General features: G+C 40.5%; 1 long non-coding RNA gene across 1 annotated transcript; it reads right to left on the bottom strand.

Annotated features, from left to right (window-relative positions):
• Positions 1–7,185: 7,185 nt before the first annotated feature.
• Positions 7,186–9,601, bottom strand: LOC136447465 (uncharacterized). Its single transcript, XR_010757722.1, has 3 exons — positions 9,481–9,601; positions 8,282–8,854; positions 7,186–7,950 (listed from the first exon to the last, which is right to left on the bottom strand). It is a non-coding gene; the product is annotated as an uncharacterized lncRNA (long non-coding RNA).
• Positions 9,602–13,555: the final 3,954 nt, after the last annotated feature.

The following is a 13,555-nucleotide window of genomic DNA, read 5'->3' as shown; positions in this document are numbered from 1 at the left end:
CTGTTGCCGGCTCCCTTCAGATTGTACGCAATCTGTGAATTTGAATAAATAAATTGAATAAATAAATAAAATACATGTACGCTATACCGTATGTAGGGGCAGTGCCCATCTCCATTTTATAGCCATTGGGCCACACATCTGTGTGACCACTACAAAATGGTAGTGGTATGTGTTCAATGTCCATTCTCTTGCTCATTAATGTTGAGTTATAAGGAAAGAAAGTAATATGTAACTTTTCTTATTCTTTTTCTGCAAATTCTCTCTTCCCCAGGTGTGTAAGGACATGGGTAGCAAAGGCAACGCCTGTCACGTGTCAGGTAACGTCCTGCCGTACCCGTTCCCGGGGAACCGGGTCTACTGGCGTTGCCCTTGTCGGGAGGGACTGACGTGTAAGGCCGACGGCGAGGCAAGGTAGGTCCGGTGTGGATCCAAATTTCCACTCCGCCAGGGACCTACTAGGGATTTGAACCTGTTGTTGATTGTACGCTATATAACTATGTCAGGAATATCCTCTTTGATTTTATAAAAGATAAGTTTCCTAGTTTTCGTTATTTAGATAGCTTAGAAAAATTTGTATTCCTTATGAAACTAGACAAGCCATATCTCATGAACCCTGTATGCTTATACATGTACATAGCGGTATTAATTAGTATTTAGATGGAGTTAGATATCAAATTTCTGTTACCCCTCTAACTATTCGTCTGCTTGTCACCATGACCTGTACTTAGTTCATCAGAGCATAAACGTGCAATAAAGGTCTTTCATTCATTCATTCATTCATTCATTCTAAGCAAAAACCTTGACGTCTTGTCATGAAAAAATGAAAAGGCTGTCTTTAGTTATTGAATATATCTGTCTGTCTATCTAACGCCATGTATGCTTGTTCTTCCAGACTATGTCTATTTGTTTGTCAATATTCGTAAATTCATATGATTTTTTTCGACGTTACAGAGAGGGTATTTGCGGAGCTGGCAACGCCAAACGCAGCGGACTGTGGAAACGACCTGCCCAACAGGCCGGGATGTTCGACCGACTCTCCGATGTCGTGACTGAGGTGATAGAGGACTACATGGACAACTAGTGCATCCTTTCTCATCACTGTGGCCACACTGTCTTGAATATAGCCGTGCGACTACAGAAAGGCGTTTTGTTTGTTACTGTAAATGCAGAAATGATCGCGGGGATTTGATTTCACGGTTGGGAGAAAATGAAGTGTTTGCGGTTGTTTTAAGTTCACGTTTGAAACAATAGTAGCGCTACAATCACACAATGGAACGGCTTTTGTGGTGGTTTTAAGTTCGCGGTAAAGAATTCACCGCGAAAACGGCGAACATACACCACTGTGAACATTTCTGCATCTACAGTATTATATATACTATAAGATCGAGAGATAATCTAACTAAACACCTGGGCCCTTATGGCCAAGAACCGCTCGACAGAGGAAAACTTGGAGTCTGACAAGGGAGGGGTTCCTCCAAAGGAGTGATGATACCCTGGAATGATGATGATATACTATGAAGGGCTAGTATATACAATAACAAGCAAAAAGGCCCTTCTGTAGTCGCCACGGCTATCTTGATGATATGGATGACATCCTCTGGGCAACCCAAAACTGATGCGAGCGTGCAAAGAAAAAAGTCGAGCCAAAAGAAAAGGTTGCCTTCATTAATAAATCTAAGTGGTCAGGAATATTTCACAAATGATTGAACAAACAGAACACGGTATACCAAACAATACGGACGTGACTTTTTGTCCTTTCACATCTTTGACTTTGACTTTGGAAGACTTTTTTTCATTGGTATCCATTTTCCGATATATCTACATATCTATATATCTACATATCAATATATCTATGTATCTATATCTATTAACATCTATAAATCTATATATCTATATATGAATTCGATTTAAGGCATACATGTGCTCATTTTGCAGCTTCTGTGTACTATTATAGAATAATGTACATGGCTTCAGTTCGGTTGCCTTAAACCCACTAATGGAAACATGTATCAAAAAGAGTACAGAACAATGTCCTTCTACACCTATTTTCGTCTTGACGCTTTCTTCTACTTCTGCCTGAAGGTCGGGTAAACGTATTTCAAAAGGCTTTTTCCGAGAACATTAGCGGGAAAGTGGCTTTGATATTCTTCAAAGGGATCATGCAACCGTGTGAAGTATAATGGCACGATTTCGTAGCCTCGCCAATCTTCATCAAAATGAAGGTATGCAAATATTTGACGGACATGCAGCCACCCTCTCATTGGTCGAACTGCTACATGCAACGCTTTCATTGGTCGAACTGCTATTTGTGATTGACAGTCAGGATCACCAGTGTGTTGGTGTCTACAAGTGTAGACACCGCGTGTGGTAAACACAGAAAAGGGCAGTGTGGTAAACAAAGTAAACACAAATCTTAGCGAATCTCTTCTAAATCTTCATACGTTTTTGCATCTCAAACCTTTCAATCAGCTACCGCAGTCTTCTTCAAATGCCACAAAAAAGAGCCCGAGATTTTGAAGTAAAGACTCCAATGTAGACAAACACGTACTAAATGGTATAACTACTCAACGCGGATTAAATAGAATTACTTAGCTAAAGTCGGTACTATTTTCTCTATCATTTAAAGCGACATTTCTATTCTTCCTTTCTTCAGGAGGTTTTAAGCTCGGAGGGGGGGATTTGAACGGACAAAACGTGAGTGTAAATGTGACCACAATGCGGTCAGCCGCACTACACTAGCGTTGAAATGTTACTGGTTAAATGTCGTGGTGTCGGCTCGATGGTCGAGCGGCTAGGCTAGCTGACAGGAGATCGAGAGGTCAAGGGTTCGATTCCTGCCATTTCCGGCAAGAAGGTGTGTCCCTGGGTAAGGAACCAAGTACTTTTGATATCATATTGCCAGTCCGTAGTTGGCATAAAGACAAACACAAAACCACAAGATCTAACACCATGTAAGTTTATTTTTCTCTTTCTGACATCCAGCAATGAAAATCAATAATTTCCAGTATGAATAGAAACTTCCCAGTTGATTACATTGCAGCGAAATGTGCCAGGTGACACTTCGCAATATCTGCCTTTAAAAATTGATCTTCTCATCAATCATGAGGAAACGTATCGACGTCCAGCTCGCTTGTCTCATTTGGACTCTGAGTTTGACTCTGACGACGCGGCTGTAAAGATACAGAAAAACATTTCAGTGTAATTATTTCAGGATCCGGGTTGTTGCTCTCATATACACATTTGTACTCCTAACTATGTTTGTGGAAAAATGTATATATGAAAATCACAAAGGTTCAAACAAACATGTTGTTAAAAAAATCAGAATCTATAGACTAGTTAGAATAATGGAAAGAGATAAATGATCTCTAAAGCGTGACGAAAACGCCGTCTCGACATGTTGCGTTACTGTACATGTCACTACTAAGTACTCTCCATGCAGGGAGACAAAGACAGAAAGATATGTAGAGGGACAGACAGACAGACAGACAGACAGATACATAGCGGGAGGGAGACATAGAAACAGATAAACAGACAAAAGGAGGGAGAGGGTGTGTGAGAGAGTGAGTGAGTGAGTGTGTGTGTGTGTGTGTGTGTGTGTGTGCGTGTGTGTGTGTGCATGCGTGCGTGTGTGTGTGTGTGTGTGCGTGTGTGTGTGTGTGTGTGTGTGCGTGTGTGCGTGTGTGTGTGTGTGTGTGTGTGCGTGTATGCGTGTGTGTGTGTTTGTGTGTGTGTGTGTGAGAGAGAGAGAGAGAGAGAGAGAGAGAGAGAGAAAGAAGGAGAGAAAGAGAGAGAGAGAGAAAGAGAGAGATTCGTGTGAAGATAGAAGGACAGTCACAACAGCGTCAAGCTTGCGAAGGTTCTGCGGCGTCACCAGAGTCGTGGATTCCATAGAGAGGTCCCGGGTTGTCGCCTTTTCCTTCAAGCTCGGCGGCGTCACCGGGGTCAATCTCTTCAGAAACTTCGGTGGCGTCTCCGGCGCTGTCTTCTTCTTCTGTGGCATCCCCGAGGTCGACGTCATCAGGGTGAGGAGCAGGCGCGCCCCGGCGGAGGCGTCGGTTGGAACTGGGGTCGGCGCCGTCCGCCATGACGGCGAGATCCCTGCGCAAACCGCATCTCCCACGGCCGCTTTGAGCAGAAGAGCGCATGACGGCCACCGCGATCACCAGAACGAGCAGGATTCTCACGAACATCCCCATGGCGCAACGTGTAGTTAAAAAGCAGCGTTACACCCAATTTTCTCTTCTCGTTATTATTCTGTAATACATCTTTATTCAAACATAGATACATTTAATTTAGTACATAGCGCAACAACATATTTATAATTCTACAGTTACATATTGTTACAGGGGCCATTTCCACCGGCCTCTCTGGCTAGGATGTGCTCCCTGAGACTTTTTTAACAGGGTAACCCCCTGGTTACACCCAATTCCAAAGGCTGGGACGGTGCTGCAACCACTGAGTGACCAAGGATTTGCCCAACAAATGCCATTGATAATACTCTTACGTTCTGTGTGTTTTGTTGTATTTTGAATCTCCTTTTACATCATATTGTAGATATTGAAGTCAAGGTACGTCGATGAAGTTTAGACATCCAGGTAATAAGATACGCCAAATAGCAGTTAACAGCGGGCTAAATTGTCTGGGCGGGCGGGTACCACTCCCAGTGCCATAGAGATACCGGGGAGCTCCCGGTGGTATGGTTAACAGGCTACTGTACTAGCCCCGCTCAAGGGTTGCCTCCATCGTTTGGTTGGAGACGAAAAGCCAAAATAATTTTTTTAGGTCTTGTCTTGACTAATGCTGAAAGCAATTTGCATTTTTAAGGAACTCGTTGTAATTTCATGACGATTATTCTGTCAACTATCATTGTTCAAAAATCTGCATACTACGCATGGCTTGAACAAGGAGAAAGGGTGCGAAATACAGAGCCAACGGCGCTGGCATATGCACACTGGGGCACCAGTAACAAAGACACTGAAAAAAAATACTGAAACTTAAAACTAGATATGTGAATAAAGTATTTGCTTTATTCATCATATACTAACCTCAAATATCAACATTAACAAATAAAAGTATGAAATTACCATCAAATATTTCTCCATGATTAAATGAAACTTGATATTCGATAAAACTTTGACTTACCAATCCGTCGATGGAAATTTTCCGTCGGACTGACAAAACAACAGTGTGTGTGGTGGGACGTTTGTGGTCGGTAGTGTCTTGGTTAGTTGTTGTGTGCTTTGTTCACACGGCAAGGTACATATGATATATGGCATTGCGACACAATGTATACAAAACAACACACAACCAACGGATAGGTGCCCAACAGAGTTGTACTTGTGAATATGTTGACAAGGTCACAAGTAACCAAGGATTGCCGTGTTGGTTAAGGTTGTAACTGCTGCAATCTAAAGGTTCATGGTTCAATTCCCGAGTGGTTTCCAATGCTGTGCCCTTGGGAGAGGCAATTAACAACAATGTCCTCCCTCGACTCAGATGAAATTGAGTCATCATATCACCGGTCGGATGCTGCTACCCAGGTGACAACACGTTTCCTCCATTTTCCCCTGTTGCTAAGAAGGTCAGAGATCAGAAAATGAGTATGGATCTTCGGTAAGGGACGCCCTCTCTACAGTTTGTAACATGTGGCCATGATTCGTAGCAGACGAAACAAATTTCACAATTTTTACAAATTTCAGATGTAACAAATTTCACAAAGGGGACTGTCGCCTCCACCCCTAACTTCAAGGTCTGAGGCTTCATGTGGTCATGTCAGAAAGAGGACGGTAATAGGTACCGACCGATAATTGGTACCGCTACGTTAAGACATACCAACTACATCCCACATCATACACAAATTTCACAGAGGGGACGGCCCGGTCACCCCTAACTTCAAAGTCTGCAGAGTTAAGTGGTCATGTCACAAAGTGGGCGGTAAATGGTACCCACCGATAATTGGTACGGCTACGTTAATACACAGCATCTACTTGTTATAACTCGGTATACGCGCGTACGAATTCGGTATGACCAATTAAGTCTACCCTAGTAAAAGATATAATCGCTAATAAAGTTCTACCCAATAACATCTAGATCCTAATGGATGACGCTTCATGTTCGGTGGAGTGTTTACTTAGATTCTAAGTGTTGCAATACAAAATAGACTTTCAACACCTGTATTCTTGAATTCATATCATACGATTCATGATTATGATGATTATAGAGTTGTTTTTATTCTAAATTCATTGCAATTATGAAAATCAATCTATCTATTTGTTTATGATTTTAATGTTTATTTTCTCAACAGTGCAACAGGATTTAGACGTGGTCTTGCAGAACGAAATTGACAGCTCTGTATTTTGTATACTTATCAATACCATTATAAAATCAATGTGATTGTTTATCTATTTACAAATATCTATTTTGCCAATGCTGTAACAGGATTTGGAGGTTAGTTATAAACAATTAAGATTTCTATCTTTCGTTCACGGCGTTTTAAGGTTTTAAATTTCTAGTCCTCTAACATATTATTGTACATCTGTCCTTCAAAAGACAGAAGGTTTTATCGCATCTCGGAGGGGGAAGCCGGATTATAATTTCATTTGTTTTACTTTATTGGAACATACAGAATTAATCTTGTAATTGTGATATTGATATTGTTGCCATAACCAAATGTAAGGCTTTAATTATGGGAGGCTTCTTCTCTTTAGCTTTTTTCTATTATCTTGGCTTTTTCAGTTTAGTTTGTGTATTATTTATTGTTTATTGAATTAAAAAAAATAAAAAGAAAGATTTCTAGCACATACACACCTCCACACGAACTTTCAATGACTTTTAACCACTCTGTATCTTAACAAAAAGAGAAGGTAAAAAATAATGAAAAAATAAATGTTGTGGGCAAATGGGGTAAAGTTGCGATTAAACTGATTGATTGTGAAAGAGCAGACATTTCATGCGGGACTTTTTGTATATGGGAGATACGGTGGCACGGTGGCCTTATGGTTAGGATTGTTGACTCAGAACCCGGAGGTACGGAGTTCGAATCCCTGATAGGTCCCAATGTATGTTGTGCCCTTGGGAAAGACACCTTCCTCACTCAACTCAGGTGTATATAGTTTTGTATCAAATAGCACGACACAGACTTCACTTGGTCACTTTCATGAAAAGAACACGCAGAAACAAAGTTCATCATTTTCACAACGGGTGGTACTTTATTCAGCTTATCTGGCGACAGTGAAGATTACTAATCTAAACAACCTTTTGCAACTTTGTACTTCATCTTGAAGGGGCATATGGATCTTGCATTGTCTTATTGACAATCATCATCAGAAACTCAACTTAAATCAGATCCAGCCTAACTATTAGGTATGTGACATTGTCTAAAAGTCTGCTGCCTGAAACCGATCACAATCTATCAACATCGTGGCATGCATATGCTACAAGTTATTACGAATTTTTACTATGATTGTTTCTTTAATTTTCAGTTTCAATTTGGTTGGTTATTAGCAGTTTCCCGTGTGTATAAACCGCGTATGAATTGCTATGTGTTTTTAGTTGACTAAATTCGTTGATAATGCCGATTTCTTTGAACATGGAACTTCCTTTTCTGGCTTCTTAAGGTACAGTGCATTTCATTCTTGTTTTTAAAAGTACAGTTAATATCAATTGAAAGGACAATCTTGTTCTTTATTCCGTGCTTTAGTTTTTCTTTTATATCATTTGCATATCTAGATTATATAGAAGTAAGTAGCCCATAAAATCTGTTAGCCTTTCTACTTTGTAAGTCTTGAGCGATTAGTGTGTATTTTGTGCTCAATTACGTATACTAGAATCTTAAGCAACCGTGGCTAAAGGCAAATGGTATCTTTCTAGGAATCTCATGAAGTTCTCTGGATCCTCGCTAGATGGCATCCTTTATCATCGAGTGGTGGAAAAGATCACGAAGATGAAATTCTGTGCAAACAAAAAGAAGTTGTCAGACAATGCCACAGTCCTGCCATGTAACGTTAGAGGCGATGTTACATATTTTTAATTGTATATGTATATAAAATACCACTTCTTTAACACATTCACGGATGGACAAAAAGTTACTTTCCTCTTAAAATCACAGAACCCACAAATTCTAGAAAAAGTGGGACTTTTCGTCTTCCATTGTCTAAGAAAAAGAGGTCAAACCCAGCCTGTTTAGATATAGCCAACAGTGGTATTGTGGTTGTGTGATATATGCTTCATCATATACTAGTTCAGGTATATAGCTCGGTTTGGTGAAAACAAAAAGACGTACCAGCGAGGATCGAACTTGTCCAGATCTTCAGGTGCCGCGCGACCAGTTGGTGGTGGTGGGGGTGGTGGGGGTGGTATAGGAGCAGTACGGCCTCCGCGAGGTGGTGGTGGGGGTGGTGGGGGTGAGGGCATTTCCCGGGGGTTACGCCCTGCCATGTCGATGTCGGGAGCAGCGTGAAGTCCGCGAGGTGGTGGTTGTGGTGGTGATATTGGTGGTGGAGCAGCGCGACCTCCTCTGCGTCGGGGGAAGGGTGGTCCACCGGGCCTCTGTGCGATGGGATCATCGCGACGTCCGCCCACGGGAAGGGACTCTGTATCTATACCGTAGGGGTGGGGAGCAGCACGACCTCCTCTGCGGCGGTGGAAGGGTGGTCCACCGGGCCTCTCTGCGATGGGATCATCGCGACGTCCGCCCACGGGAAGGGACTCTGTATCTACACCGTCGGGGTTGGGGTCATCGTGACGTCCGCGTCCGTGCCCACCACGTCGTGCTTGAGCGCCATCCCACATTACAGCCACCAAGGCGGTGACCACCAGCAGGAGTTTCATGCATCCCTTCATCTTTTAGTTTCACCTGCAAGAAGAGAGATTGGTAGAATGATATGTTTTGATACAATTTGTAAAATGTGTTCGCGTATATGTGATATGCTGCGTTCTGCATTCTATGTGAGGTATAAACTATCACTCTGGATATTTCGTCTAAAATTCACCGTTCAAACCAGAGAATACGTCGTCCAGAATTAAAACTGCATTGTATACGATTAAAAGCAATCAAAACGACTGGATGATTCTCTAAAGAGGCAGGCGTTCCAGATATCAAGACTTTCACCAGTCACTGTAGATGCTACCCGAAACGTCTGGGGTTTCCCCTTGGACTTTTTCAGTTGTTTGATTCACCTCTTTTGTAATAGGAAAATTGGTAGAATGAATGAAGTACCCTAATTGCACAACAGCAGTACAAAGTATAGTGTAAAGTTTGGCAACATATAGTTTGTAACAATTCTAAAAGACTTTTAGCGAAAAAAATTCGGCGTTTTTGCTAAACCGCTTGTCGAATTCTAGCTGCCCGTTGGAGACGTTCTGTGCATCGACATAAAATTTACATTAACTTCAGACGTATTTATCAAGAGATGCCCAGTTTCAACCAGCTTTATTTCATAAAACAGTGGAAGCAGGTAAAAAAAATAAAGAAAAACTCACCAGATGACAATCTTCTTGAAGAGTCCAATGAGTTTCAACAAGTAGAGTCACCAATTGTGAAGTTTCACAACTTTGAGTGGTCTCTAGTCTTAGAAATGTCCGAATGCGGATTGTCTTCTTTATCATGAATGTTATATCCGGGGAGTCCACTAATCAGAGTCCTTTGCGGTTCACTACACTGCAGTGATTGGTCACGGATCCACCAATCAGAGTCCTTTGCGGTTCTCTACAGTCCATTGATTGGTCACGGGTTCAACTGATCGTAAGGGGTCATTCGTTTGTTATATAGAGGGAGGGCAGTTGATCAAAGGGACGGTTCAGACAAAGTTATTCAGTTGTATAGTCTCTTAGTACTGTTGCTTGACAGTATCTATGTTAATGCCAGGAAATTAAAATCAATTTGATTCAAAGTTCTTCGGTAGTTGTGACAGTACTTTACGTTTGGGACCGCATTTGAACATTGCATCAGCGACAGCTAGCTGCAGTGCAAAGTAGAACCAATCTTATTATTAACCCAAGGAAGGTAACAGACGGCCAACGAAACACCAGCTCTTGTATCAACATGTGGTTGTGAATAAAGAACCTTGTTATACAATCGAAGCACCTCCTTGAAAGTCTCAGGATATGAAAAGAAATGGTTTGGCTGGACTAAACACATAAATTTCGCAAGTTGAAAATAGTCATAGAAAAAACTAGTGGTTGGAACGTTAGTGTCCGTACGAAGAACACGCGATCTCTATTTTGCAAACATACTTTGATTCCGTGTCATCTTAAAATCAATATGCTTGTTTGTTTACATGTTAACCACATTAAAACGTTCAATATGCTTGTTTGTTTACATGTTAAGTACATTAAAACGTTTATTTTACAAGTGGTGTTTCAGGATTTAGTCATGTCCTATAGTGGACGGTAATAGGTACCCACCGATAATTGGTACCGCTACGTTGATACACACCAACTCTATCCCAGATGTAACAAATTTCACAAAGGGGACTGTCGCCTCCACCCCTAACTTCAAGGTCTGGGGCTTCATGTGGTCATGTCAGAAAGTGAGCGGTGATAGGTACCGACCGATAATTGGTACCGCTACGTTGATACACACCAACTCTATCCCAGATGTAACAAATTTCACAAAGGGGACTGTCGCCTCCACCCCTAACTTCAAGGTCTGGGGCTTCATGTGGTCATGTCAGAAAGTGGACGGTGATAGGTACCCACCAATAATTCATACCGCTACGTTAAGACATACCAACTACATCCCACATCATACACAAATTCCATAGAGGGGACGGCCCGGTCACCCCTAACTTCAAGGTCTGTGGCGTCATGTTGTCACGTCTCAAAGTGCACGGTGATAAGTACCGACCGATAATTGGTACCGCTAAGTTAATACACAGCATCAACTTGTTATAACTGGTAGAATTCGGTATGATCAATAAAAGTCTACCCTTATAAAAGATATAAACCCTGATAAGGTTTTACCCAATAAACTCAAGACTTGAATAGATGATGCTTGGTACGGTGGACTTAGATTCTAGATGTTTTAATACAACCTAGACTTTCCTGTATTCTTGAATTCATATCATATGTTGTTTTTATTCTAAACTTCATTGCAATGAGTCATTATGAAAATCAATTTATCTATTTGTTTATAATGTTAATGTTTATTTTCTCAACAGTGCAACAGGATTTAGACGTGGTCTTGCAGAACGAAATTGACAGCTCTGTATTTTGTATACTTATCAATACCATTATAAAACCAATGTGCTTGTTTATCTATTTACAAATATCTATTTTGCCAATGCTGTAACAGGATTTGGAGGTTAGTTATAAACAATTAAGATTTCTATCTTTCTTTCACGGCGTTGTAGGGTTAATGGAAAGAGATAACTTATCTCTAAAGCGTGACTAAAACGCCGTCTCGACATGTCGCGTTACTGTACATGTCACTACCAAGTGCTCTCCAAGCAGGGAGACAAAGACAGAAAGATATATAGTGGGAGGGAGACAGAAATTAAGAAAAGAAGAGTGAGACATAGGACAGATAAACAGACAAAAGGAGGGAGAGGGTGTGTGTGAGAGAGAGAGAGAGAGAGAGAGAGAGAGAGAGAGAGAGAGAGAGAGAGAGAGAGAGAGAAAGAGAGAGAGAGAGAGAGAGAGAGAGAGAGAGAGAGAGAGTTGTGTGTGTGTGTGTGATCAATAAAAGTCTACCCTAATAAAAGATATAAACCCTGATAAGGTTTTACACAATAAACTAAAGACTTGAATAGATGATTCTTGGTACGGTGGACTTAGATTCTAGATGTTTTAATACATTTTTCAATGCTTGTTTATCTATTTACAAATATCTATTTTGCCAATGCTGTAACAGGATTTGGAGGTTAGTTATAAACAATTAAGATTTCTATCTTTCTTTCACGGCGTTTTAAGGTTTTAAATTTCTAGTCCTCTAACATATTATTGTACATCTGTCCTTCAAAAGACAGAAGGTTTTATCGCATCTCGGAGGGGGAAGCCAGATTATAATTTCATTTGTTTTACTTTAATCTTGTCATTGTGATATTGATATTGTTGCCATAACCAAATGTCAGGCTTTAATTATGGAAGGCTTCTTCTCTTTAGTTTTTTTTTTCATTATCTTGGCTTTTTCAGTTTAGTTTCTGTATTATTTATTGTTTATTGAATTAAAAGAAATAAAAACTAAATACAAGATTTCTAGCACACACACACCTCCACACGAACTTTCAATGACTTTTAACCACTCTGTATCTTAACAAAAGAGAAGGTAAAAAACAATGAAAAAATAAATGTTGTGGGCAAATGGGGTAAAGTTGCGATTAAACTGATTGATTGTGAAAGAGCAGACATTTCATGCTGGACTTTTTGTATATGGGAGATACGGTGGCACGGTGGCCTTATGGTTAGGATTGTTGACTCAGAACCCGGAGGTACGGAGTTCGAATCCCTGATAGGTCCCAATGTATGTTGTGCCCTTGGGAAAGGCACTTTCCTCACTCAACTCAGGTGTATATAGTTTAGTATCAAATAGCATGACACGGACTTCACTCGGTCACTCCATGAAAAGAACACGCAGAAACAAAGTTCATCATTTTCACAATGGGTGGTACTTTATTCAGCTTTCTAACTGGCGACAGTGAAGATTACTAATCCAAACAACCTTTTGCAACTTTGTATTTCATCTTGAAGGGGCATATGGATCTTGCATTGTCTTATTGACAATCATCATCAGACACTCAACACTGAAACAGATCCAGCCTAACTATTAGGTATATGACATTGTCTAAACGTCTGCTGCCTGAAACCAATCGTAATCTATCAACATCGTGGCATGCATATGCTACAAGTTATTACGAATTTTTACTATGATTGTTTCTTAATTTTCAGTTTTAATTTGGTTGGTTATTAGCAGTTTCCCGTGTGTGTAAACCGCGTGTGAATTGCTATGTGTTTTTAGTTGACTAAATTCGTTGATAATGCCGATTTCTTTGAACATGGAACTTCCTTTTCTGGCTTCTTAAGGTACAGTGCATTTCATTCTTGTTTTTAAAAGTACAGTGAATATCAATTGAAAGGACAATCTTGTTCTTTATTCCGTGCTTTAGTTTTTCTTTTATATCATTTGTATATCTCGATTATATAGAAGTAATTAGCCCATAAAATCTGTTAACCTTTCTACTTTTAAGTCTTGAGCGATTAGTGTGTATTTTGTGCTCAATTACGTATACTAGAATCTTAAGCAACCGTGGCTAAAGGCAAATGGTATCTTTCTAGGAATCTCATGAAGTTCTCTGGATCCTCGCTAGATGGCATCCTTTATCATCGAGTGGTTGCGGGACTCGAAAAGATCACGAAGATGAAATTCTGTGCAAACAAAAAGAAGTTGTCAGACAATGCCACAGTCCTGCCATGTAACGTTAGAGGCTATGTTACATATTTTTAATTGTATATGTATATAAAATACCACTTCTTTAACACATTCACGGATGAACAAAAAGCTACTTTCCTCAATCACAGAACCCACAAATTCTAGAAAAAGTTGGACTTTTCGAATTTA

Source organism: Branchiostoma lanceolatum, chromosome 13, assembly GCF_035083965.1.
Source record: "Branchiostoma lanceolatum isolate klBraLanc5 chromosome 13, klBraLanc5.hap2, whole genome shotgun sequence".
Classification (NCBI taxonomy): domain Eukaryota; kingdom Metazoa; phylum Chordata; class Leptocardii; order Amphioxiformes; family Branchiostomatidae; genus Branchiostoma; species Branchiostoma lanceolatum.
This window is presented reverse-complemented; position numbering and strand designations above follow the sequence as displayed.